Below are 12,317 nucleotides of genomic sequence, written 5' to 3'. Positions count from 1 at the left end.
CAGGAACAAGTGATATGCGCCCTTTGTTTCTTCGCTACCGGTGGCTTTCAGTCAGAGGTCGGTAACGAAGGAACGATATCGCTATCACAGCCCTCCGTGAGCCGGTGCATCTACGCCGTCTCCATCACACAATGAAATAAACAGTCGACTGCGAACTCGACAACCGCTGAGCAGACGACCAAAATTTCACAAGCACTCGGCATGACATTTATTAACCTTTATTGGTACTTGGCGAATACGCATACCAGCTCAACGTTCGTACATTTTACCAGAAGCAGAGGCGTGGTTAAGAAGCGAAAATCCCGACCACTCACGCATGTTTTCACTCGGAAAGTGCCACAGAAATACCAACAAAAATCTCGCGTCAGCATGCCGCAAGTGCGTCGATGCCAGGATAAACTACAGGGAGTTATTATCTTGATACACGGTCATTGTCATGGACAGAAAAACGTTGGTCCAAGAGCGAAAGTGCTCAGCAGCCGTATCATTGTTTACGCTTCACTGTCATAGAAATATGCCGGCTTCAGCTGCCATCTTTCGACATTCGTCCCCTTGTAGTGAAAAGTTCAACTTCGTCGTATATAAATATTATCAAGTTTAGATTTTCAAAACACGCTCAAATAAACACAAAATGTAGTTTAGAAAGGTTTAGTTGTTTAAAATGTTCTTACAAAAACAGTTGCGCTAAAGTTACCCCAAAGCCAGCTTACGACGGGATGTACGCCGACGGACGCGAAAAAGGCGTTTTCAAAACGGACAAACTCAGAATACTGCCCCTGTGCAGATGAGGTGTATCAAGCATAAGTGTCTGTTTTGGCTGCTTTAGGACGGTCTTGGCGTTGGCGCACATAATGCGCACTATTACACGCACCAACGCGCGTGCACGCGCGCGCGAACGCACGTGCACAAGCGCGCGCGCAGGCACGCACGCACATGCACACACACGCGCGCACACACACACGCGCACGCACGCACACACGCACGCACGCACACACGCACACACGCGCAATCACGCACACGCGCACAATCGCACACACGTGCACACACACGCGTGCAATCGCACATACGTGCACACACACGAGTGCAATCACACACACGTGCACACACACGTGCACACGCACGCGTACGAACGCACGTACGTGCACATACGCGCGCGAACGCGCACACACGCCCGAACGCGCGCACACACACACGCGCGCGCGCACACGCACACGCACACGCACGCACGCACGCACACGCACACGCATACACACACGCGCGCGCGAACGCACACACGTGCACACACACGCGCGCGCGAACGCACACACGTGCACACACACGCAGACGGACACACGCGCGGACGCACCCGCACACACACACGCGTGCGAACGCACACACGTGCACACACACGCGCGCGAACGCATACACGGACATGGACGCACGCGCACGCGCACGCACACGCACACGCACACGCACACGCACACGCACACGCACACACGCACACACACACACACACACACACGCACGCACACACGCACACACGCACGCACACACACACACACACACACACGCACACGCGCACACACACACACACACGCACACGCACACACACACACACACACACACACACACACACAAGCACACGCGCACGCACACACCCACACACACACGCACACACGCACACACCAGGCCGGGAGTAACTTTCATAGATCTGTAATTACAAATAATAAAGTGGGAGGGAGGTGTGGCGAAAAGCCTGCGAAAATTCTGCCACTCGAAAGTTAACCTTTGCAGAGGCGGATTCTCGTGGCTGTTCGCTACGGTTGCTTGAAGTTTCAGTGATACCTACACGTTGAAACATGGCAGGGCTTAAATTATTTTAAGAATTTTCTACAACAAAAAGATGTTTGTGTGTTCCTTGAAATCCCTGCAATGCACAATCCCTCTATAGCTGCGTTAAAAAATCTTAGCCCAGGCGTGTAAGGATACGTACGCGTACGTGGCCCGCGTCTCGGTGGGTGATAAATGGGAGGTGAGGGCACAAACAAGGCACCTGTCTACGTACTTGTTCGAGATTGTTTCAGCCGGCACGGACTGTCATGAAACAGGCTTCTAACCCGCACTGTTAACCCCTTCTGTCGTCATCCGGTGTATAAATGAAAAGGGTGCAACGAACTTGGCGTCGTTTTATTTTGCGGGCGTGCTCCGGTCATTGCGATCGTCGCTTTCGTAAGGGCTTAGCAGCCTTCAATTACCCACTTTCTGTCGCCTAATCTGCCCGATATTGCACCTCAGCGCGTGGGCAGATTCGATCCATTGCCCAGAAGCTAAGCAATGGGCGCATTGCCAAATATAGGCAATGCTGAAGCAATGTTCTCGGCGCTTGGGTTGAGCAACCCAGCAACGACAATAGCCCGGTTATGGCTTTTGCTACGGACGAGTATACGTTCCATTAATTTTGCCAAAGTACCGTACGCCGTTATAATATTTTACACCAAGGTGGTATAAATATATATAAGGACTTTGAGGTCCTTTCACCATAATTTTCTTAAGCTCGACGAGCACCGCGTGATGACTAAGATCTAAGGCCTGTAAGCATGAAAGACTTCTGGCGCCTTGAGCTCCTACGCAGTTTTTTAAGAATCCTGATTTTTCAAGCCCAATTTAGTCAACTTTCTTTTTGTGCGCTCAAGGATGTGCATGCAGTACCCAAAATAAGTACAATATCAGCTACTTTGCGACCGGTTAGTATCGGCTATCCAAGCTAGGGGGGGGGGGGGGGGGGGGCAGACCAAGAAAGTCTTCGACAACTTCTCATTTGTTTTTACAGAACAAGGCTAAAGTTGACCTACTTGTTGACTACATTTTTTGAGAAGAAACGCAACACCCTTGCGATGGACAGGGAGTATCGACCACGAAGACTGCTGTAGTTAGGTTACAAGCAGTGTTGTACACGTTCCTCGTTCCTTCCCATTTTTGAAACGAGTTCCCGTTACAAGTTCCTTTATTGCGAAAGGAACGCGTTCCAGTTCCACTTCGAAAATTGGAACGTGTCGTTACATTAACGTTTCAATTAGGTTTTCAAATTAAAATATAGTGTCGGATAATCCTGGTGCGAAATTAAGTGAGAAATTTAAAACTCACATCGAACTACGTATATTATACGAATGTTAACACCGATAATATAATCAAAAGAAAATCTCCTCGGCGAATTTTTTCAGGGAGCACCGGACAAACTCCAGACGGCCCTAGGACATTTCGGTGCAGGATGTTTCGGTGCGGAAATTTTGGTGTGCGGACATATCGGTGTACGGACATTTCGGTGCTCAAACTTTTCGGCAACCAAATTATCCGGTGCTTGCCTGTTTGCGACAGCCGTTATATTTTTATTTCCGCTTAACATGGGTTATGGACAACAATCTGGAGCAGTGAATTTATTTTTTGATTTTTTTAGAAATTATACATTTATATATTTTTGTTTATTATCTATTCTTGGGGACACCTGTTATGCAGCCGACTGAATTCTTTAGCACACGTTTTTTTTTTTTTTTGTTTACGATAGGTTGTTAATTTATATTCGCTCTTTTTTAGCCAAGACAAATAACTGGTGTTTACGATGGTCCGATGCCTTTTTTGTATTTTTTAAAAATTACACAACCTCAAATTACCTAAATTAAATGCACACTCTCAATATCCAAACGTAACAAACATTAGCTAGCCCACCAGAATGCAGAAAACCTTATGAAGGGTATTACGTAGGCTGGGCTGCCTTGCTAAAATGAATTTGCGAACACTGGTCTACGATATGGTCGCGGAAGAACAACGGCCTTTTTGAAAACAGCCGCAGCTTCTAATGTCCTAAATGTTGAAGAAGCGCGTACGGGTTGTGCAACAAATTGCACCCATCCTGTTCGGGGAAACCAACCTTCGTTTTATGTTTACATACCTACATTTACCACATTTTAATTCTTTGTCCTAGCGCCCCCCCCCCCCCCCCTTCCATCCCCCCGCCCATTTCCGCCTGCATTCTCGAATCTCGACCAGATTTCTTTTTCAGTCATATTATTTTCTGTTTCCCCTGAAAACCCTACAGGCGTGGCGGAGTTCACGGTCTCCGAAGCCTCACCGCAGTGATACAGGAAAACGCTTAACATTCACCAGGAGCTCACGAGACCTCTATAATGTGCAACAAAAAGCCACCCAAAAAGCCGCTGAGAACACAATGGCCACTATCGTTTGCTGGCTACGCCCTTCCGCGCGTCCCGGTCATACCGATGGTGCCCCCACTCCAGGAATCGCTCTTTCTTCGCCTTCAGTCCCCCCTTGGGAATTAACTCTTCAAGTCGCGCATATCATAGACACCCCAGGCATACATTGCTTTCTCCCATTATAAGGAGCAAAAAAATTGAATAGGCTAGTGTGATGAGAGCGGCAACAGTCGTATTCAAGTTTTCGAAGTCCAGTTGACGCAATGGTGAACCAGGCACAAGTGACAGCCCTCTCTCTCTACCAAGGGGGCCGGTAGCCAGCGGGGCTCAGCTGAACCCCGCTGAGCTAGCTTTCCCCTCCCCTATATATATATAAGTAACGCCACCGTAAGTGCGATCGTTGGTTGGTTAGTTTTAAGTAGAACCGACACCGAATGCAACGAATACGAGATTGATTGAGAAAATAATTAGAACGGAATGCACACGCGCTTAATCTACCTCGTTTTTCTGTTGTTGTTTTTTTTTTTTCTCGGATGTTTTCCTGTGAGAAGGAGGACAGGAGGATGGACTAAAAGCAGCAGCGTCTTGCACCGTTGGGTGAAGTGAAAGCAAAGCGCTTTGGTAACACTTAAAGTAGTAGGGTTGTTCCCATGAATGTTAAAATAAAAAAAAGGTTGAACGGATGCAAATTAACAACGTCAATTTTTACCATCTACTACAGAAATTGGGTTTTACGTGGCAATGCTCCGCCAGGGTTTAGCTTTTGTTTCCACACACGGCGGCGCAAGCACAAGTTTCGAACGTAAAATCGCATCAATTGGTCACGAAATTACAATATTAAAGCTATGTTCAAAGAATACCTGGGACATCCCGTGACTCAAAATGTCTTGGCCAAGACGTCGTGCACCAAAATGTCCGTGCACAGAAATGTCCGCACCTAAACGTACTGCACCTAAATATCCGACACCGAAATCTCCGGATCCCGTATTAGACAATCTTTCCCCGCCAGGGACCAATTCTATCGGCCAGACGCGCGTCCTGGCCGCCCCTGCAAACGATGAAAGGTGAAAAGTGTTCTCGCGGCTACGATATTCACCCATCGAACGCCGCGTAAGTTCAACCAGCATGAAAGCAAGCACAAGCTGCGGCCTGCTGCGTGGTTATTATCTGCCTTTGACCTTCGAGGAAGCACTTACGGCTGAATGGCGGGAAAATTGACCAGCTTATAGGAAGAGAAACGCAGTAGCGACTTGTGGATTTTTGTACTCGAGCCTTGGCATCAAAAACAACCAAACCCTAGCGATGTAACGGTAGGAACGCCGTTCCTGCCGTTCCTTCAAAAACGTAACGAGTTACCGTTACAGTTCCACCGACCCTTGATGGAACGGTGGCGTTCCTCCGTTCCTCCAAAAAGGAACTAGTTTCAGGAACGCCGTTCCTTGTAACGCCGTTCCGTACAACACTGGTTACAAGTACTTATTCATCCGCCAAATACTACCTGTTTGATTCGAAATTACAGCAGTTACTTCACGTAAATAACTCGGCATCACTCTAACTTCGGATCTGACCTTGTCATCCCACATAATGAATATTACTAATGACAACAATCGCGTCCTTGGCTATCTCCGAAGAAACTTACGTCTAGCCCTACCTTCTGTTAAACTTTTAACCTATATCTAACACTAGTTCGCCCGAAGCTAGAATATGCATGTGCCATCTGGGATCCCCATCAAATCACTCTCATTAGAACCCTTGAATTTCAAACTAATCCTATCATACTAGCGTCACCGAGCTAAAATCTCAAGCTAGCATTGTTAACTTAGCATCACACCGCAATATTTTTAAACTGTGTTTGTTTTATAAATTTTATCATGCATTGCACCTAAACCATGATATCGCTCCAGTTCATCGTCTTTCATGCCGTATCAGCCACTCGAAAGCTGTTTAATCGCCCCGTGCGCATACCACTGCCCATCACTCTTTGTTTTTTGAACAAACATCAACGGAATGGCATTATCTTCCTGCTGACATAGTGCACCACTCCTGCATCGCGCATTTCAAAGAAGCCATCGAACAAATCCTCTGTTAGTGAACTGTCTGCCCCCTCATGCAACACTCCTTGACTGGGGCCCTTGAGGTATTGCAAATAAATAAATTAATAAACGCGTGTTCTAAATGAAGTCAAATTACGTAGGACCACAGTAACGACCCGATGACCGTGCGAATGAGGTACTTCTCAATAGTGGTTAGTCTACACTAAAGTTGTAAAAACGTTGGGAAATTCTTACACACTGCAGAAAAGTTACACCCCGCTTGAGTGAAGCCACTTCGTACCCTGCGACTTTGATGTCATGCATTACCCTAGATAATTAGCTATCAAAGTTTTGCAGTTGATATCGTCATCACACCGACTTCGCAGCCATTTCTGCTGCCGCACGAGGAGCGAAAGAACAGCTGTCCAATGAGTCGCGGTGAGAATTTGCTAGAGCGAATTATTGCGTTTTGATTTGCTATGGTCAGACAAGGAGACACAATCTCTCCAATGTTATTCACAGCATGTTTACAAGAAGTATTCAGAACGTTGGATTGGGAACAGGTGGGAGTAAGGGTTAATGGAGAATACCTCAGTAACCTCATATTTGCTGATGACGTTGCCTTGCTAAGTAACTCGGGGGATGAATTGCAAAGCATGCTTTCCGAACTGGACAAACAGAGTAGAACCGTGGGCCTGAAAATTAATATGCAGAAAACCAAAGTAATGATCAATAACCTCGGGACAGCAGAGCGGTTTGAGATAGGTGGCGAGGCAGTGGAAGTGGTAAGCGAATATCTACTTAGGCCAACTATAGTGATCCCAGATTCCAACCATGAGGCAGAGATAATTAAAAGGATAAGAATGGGGTGGAGTGCATACGGCAGACATTCTCAGATAATTACTGGCAGCCTACCATTGTCCTTGAAGAAGAAAGTGTATGACAGCTGTATATTACCCATACTCACCTACGGGGCAGAAACTTGGAGGCTCACTAAGAAGGTTTAACTTAAATTGAGAACGACTCAGCGGGCAATGGAACTGAAGATGATAGGTGTAACATTAAGGGACAAGAAGAGAGCGGAGTGGGGAGATTAAACAGGAACGATTGCGTTCGCTTCGGTCTTTTCTTAGTTTCGCATTGTGTTTTACTTGTTCTTACTTGTGTTGATGTTCTTGATGTTCTTCTTGTATAATTCTCTTGGCGTTGTGATTATGATGGGACGAAGTTCTTTTTACTGCACAGCAGTATATGTCTAACCCCCCCAGTTTTCATTCCTTTGTCATCGATTTACTCGGCGCCGCTCCGGGGCTCCTCCTCACCATGGCTGACACCTCATTCACAACCATGTTCCCCCTCGCCTCCACCGATGCTCCTTTGGCAAGTTGTGCAGTCGGCACCTAACGGTGGTAGTGCGGTTATCAGATGATTGCGAAAAATAAATAGAAGCACGGATGGGCGTAAAAAATGCACTAGCGATTACTACACTCCCTAATATAAAATTTGGGCGCAGCGCGAGGTGCAGTCTTCTCGGTCACGGCGCATTTCTGCTGCGTCTCAGGAAGTGTTCGCGTGATTAGCAAACGTATGGCGGTGTGCGCTACTCTTCTGCTACCTCGCAGTGCGTCGCCGCCGCCGGCCAGCATGTTGCAAATAGTGTTTGAACCTCTCACGTTAATGTCACGTGGTTCGGATTAGCCCCGCACAAAGGAACAGCGAGCATGTTGTTGCATATCGTGTTTGAACCTCCCGTGCAAACGTCACATGGTTTGGATTAGCGGAGAATGGAACGGCGTCTGGAGAAAGTGTTAGGGGGAGGGCGCTCCTTGGTAGCGACGCATGAAACATGTGTGAGGGAAAGGCAGGGACAGAGATGACGCCATAGCCGCACGTGTCGTACTCCTCTTCCCCCTTCGATAAACGCTCCCCTCCGTTTTCTTTCTTTTGGCGCTGCTGCGTTCACTCACTCGGTTACGAGGTCATAAGCCGACGCCACTCCCGCGAAGCTCAGGTAACGGCTGCCAAAGGGCTGCCCCCTAAAACGAGCGAAACCCGCCGTCGCCGTTTCCGCCCAATATCACTTCGCCAAGTAGCTGCGACTCCCTCCCGATAGAAGAGAAACTTCCCCAGTTGGAACACCGAGCAACCCCTGCGGCTGCCCTCTGAATTGCTGAGCAATGTTGCTCGACTTAAGTGAACGTATACCACGTCGTCATGGATGCGGTGAGATGGGATTTGACATCATTCTTGAGCGAATATGGAACGTTGGAGTTCTGGCTAATCGCGAACTGCTGGCACGCAACTATGCCGCTCACGTAGGGTATCTACGCAAGCAGGGACGTTGCGGGTAGCTGCACCAAGCTATAACGAAGTCACGATTGCGATCTATTGCGCGCAACATGTGTCCCTCAACAAGCCCAACATATAGCGAGTTGTTTACAGCGAAGTAATCTTATAACGGTAACGCGTTTAGCTAATGTCAACAACTTGGCCGGTTTTTAGGGAGCGATAAATATTGCTCCCGGCATGCAGGAGCGCGTTATGCGAGGGAAAACCACGTCACAGACAAATGCAAATTGTTTTTCGACATTAAGTGCGACGTAACTTGTGCGTAGTTTATTGAAATTCCAAATAACTGCGTTTTGCCCGCGGTAAAGGGATTTGTTTTTGCGCAATGACCGAGACAAAAAAGTTGCAGAGACATCTACGTTTGGATCCCAAGATGTAAGGCGCGATTGCGATAGTTCTACTCCCATGGAGCGTTTTCGTAGCAGTTGCTGCATTTCCCATCTAGACTTCACGAGCACTAAAGGTCAGCAAAGAGAGTTTATTATCGCCGTTGCCCAGGAAAGACAACGGCTCTCAGCGCTTCTGGGGCTTAAAATGTGAGCTTGAAAGGTTGCAATGCAAGGTGTTGGTCAGTTTGAACGAGAAGGTGTCAGTGTCAGTGTTTCAAAATTTTTATTCGATGATGCCTACAGCCGAGCTTAACAATTTTGTTTTTGAGAGAGAGAGAGAGAGAGAGAGAGAGAGAGAGAGAGAGAGAGAGAGAGAGAGAGAGAGAGAGAGAGAGAGAGAGAGAGAGAGAGAGAGAGAGAGAGGGGGAGAGAGAGAGAGGGAGGGAGGGAGGGAGGGAGGGAGGGGGATCTTTGTTCGGGAAAAAATGGCTGGGGTTTAGAAAAACGGGGTGAACGATTGAAGTCTAGGGCACCAGATGCAGCAGCTCCTTCTCTTGCACTCTCAATCAGCTCGCACTGTTTTTAAAGTAACGTGCTGCTCAAAGCTGCCTCCCATGTCTCGACAAAGTGGAATATTTAATGTTTGAGTTGTTCTCCCCTGAACACACCCTTGGACATGGAAAGGTTGAGTGCAAGAGGGTGGATACTTCCCGGAATTTAAAAGCGCTTCAAGTTAATATCTGATGTTCCCACCGAACACCTAAAACGGACCTAAATTTGCCAGTACGTGTGTTGGTTTTTCGTGCACAGAGTTTGTGATTCTTCGGCATTGAAACCTCTTTGTAGCAAGTTGGAAGATCGTGTTCCTAGGCATAGGATGAGGACTTGTTTTTAAGGTTTCTCGAGGAGGGCAGTGTGGTAGTCGTGGTCGCTAGCAGCAGGGTGTGTGAGCTCGTGTGCCTCTTGCATAGCGTGTCGTTCTCTTCCAGACAATTCTGTCCGGGTGTCCAGGTGACGTTGTCAACTTTTGGCATTGTGGGTGGGAATATCTTACCGAACCGCTTATGTATTGTGCTTGCAGAAAACAGCATAATGCCATTTCAGTATGCATGTATGTAATGTTTACGCTTCTTCTCGATACTTCCGCTGGTCGGGTTGTCAAGAGGATGTCTCCAACCTCTGCTTCTTTGTTTCTGTATGTAGGAGGGACGTTCAGTGACAAATATTGCCGGAGTAGTCAACTACGACAATTTCGGCTTCGTGTTTTCGTACATCCCGGAGTCGTCGTATACTGTGTTCGCATGGTTTTGTAACTTTCGTCGAACGAACTTGATGCTGCTATGTCGCCTCTTCTTGTGTAGTATTGTGTGCATATTTTTGTTAGAGGAGTTGTTAGAATGGGGCCATGCATATCATGGCGTGCAGTAGTTCCTTTCAAAAAGCGAAGGGAGGGGGGGTCTTTTATACGATGGCTTCTCCCTATATGGTTCTTCCAGCCGCACACTTGGTGCTAGGAGAGTGGTTTTTCCGATTTCCTGAAACGCATTAGGAAGACACAAGTTGAGGACATATCCATCGTCATGATAACCAATATCCTATTTATGACGACTGCAGGGTGAAGGCTTATCCTATTGACTTTCCCCCGCTTCTGTCCTGCACTTCCCGAGTCTATTCTTAGCTCCTAATACTGCTAATTCATCCTTCAATCGAGTTAATGGCTCTTCCTCCTTTTAGACCCGTCTATGCATGCCCATTCTGTTGCCCCATGGGGTCCACCCGTTGTTAGTTCACAGTTAAACTTGCTGTCCTGATGATGGTGTTTCTTTTACTTTCTTCGGTGCGGCTAAATTTGGGGTACGGTAAGTTCTGCATTACCCTGCTCATGATCAGTGGCTGCATGAGTCTCGTCGTTTCTTCCTCTCTCTTTCCTGCTCTTCTCTTGGTTGGGCGTTTTGTTTGTGGGCAATTGGTTACAGATGTTCTTTTTTTTTTTACGATTGTGAGTCTGGCACCTCTGCTTGTCTCTAGAGCCACGCCGAACATTTTTATGTGATTGTTGTGTGAGAGGACATTCATGCACATTTTGAGGGTGATCTTTCTGGCCGTGTGGCGCTATCTGTCGTTCGCCAAACCGAGCTTTTTTACGGCGGAGACAGAACCGTGGGAGTATTGAAAAGTATTTTGAAAACATGTGATTAGAGGCCACACAGTGGTCTTTATTTTAAGTTTTATGCTTGTAATCTATGCTTTCTTGAATTCTGGGAGACTGGCGTTAATGTATTGCCGCCTGATTTAGTTACGTCACCCAATGTTCGTGCCCGTGGTTCGTGCCTGCATTAGCTCAGTGGGTAAGGCGTTGCGCTACTGAGCCCAAGGTTGTGGGTTCGATTCTCGGCCATGGAAGCAGAAAGCAAAAACCCCAGTGTGTCGAAATTTCAGCGCGCGTTGAACATCTTAAGGTGGTCTAATTATTCCGGAAATTCCCACTACGGCAGTCCTTGTAACCCACGTGTAGCTGCGGCGCATGAATTACCGGAAATTTGTATTTTTCGGTCTTCAGGTGGGAACACATTTTGATGTGATGCTCTGAGTTGCGGGCACGGCTGGCGACCATGTCTGCCGAGCATGTTGCCACCGACTGAGCGTAGAACAAACTTCAACACGCTGGCGCGGCACCTGTTGAAAACGCGTGTCCTGTATTTTCGTCTCCGCTGTGGTACCATTGTCCTCCTTTCCATACTTCAGTTGCCTCTGCTTATTCCAGATTCAGGCGAGCCCTTCAATGTTGATGCCTGAGTCATAGCTTCCGGGTGGCAGCAATGACGCATTTCCGTGGATACCTGATGAGCACGGCTTATAGCGGAAAGCTGGGAACCACGGTGAAATCGAAAACTGAGCCTAGTAGCGCTATTGCGTTCATATGCCAAGTCATCTCACTATGTGCTGCTCAAGAGGCGCAAAGCAAAAATTGACTCAAAAGGTGTTTGTTTCGAGGCCGCGGCGGCCGCTTTTTTGATACAGGCGAAAAGCAACAACGACCGTGTGTTCGAGATTTTGGGGCAGATTAAAGATTCCCAGGTGGCCAAAATTAATCCGGAGCCCTCCACTACGGCGCGCCTCATAACCCAGGTGTAGCTTCGGCGCAATCAATCAGTCAACCAATATATTGGCTCAACCAGGGAAAAATATATTCGCCGTTGAAGCTCGTGTACTTGTCTTTCCAAGCATGTCCCAGAAAATAGGCGTTTACCACCACGCCATTTCCCAACACAAAACGAACGTCACCCTCATTATACAATTTCTATGGGCGTATGGGTGCATTAAAACGATCACTTATGAACATATACGGCTTTCGAATCAATCAAATTCCAAAATGCGCATTTGTGCCCGCAAAGCGCAGTGAAACGAAACGAACGGGG

This window comes from Haemaphysalis longicornis, unplaced genomic scaffold, assembly GCF_048455015.1.
Source record: "Haemaphysalis longicornis isolate Haplotype H1 unplaced genomic scaffold, Haemaphysalis longicornis Haplotype H1 scaffold_3, whole genome shotgun sequence".
NCBI classification, from domain to species: domain Eukaryota; kingdom Metazoa; phylum Arthropoda; class Arachnida; order Ixodida; family Ixodidae; genus Haemaphysalis; species Haemaphysalis longicornis.
Note: the sequence above shows the minus strand (reverse complement) of the source record.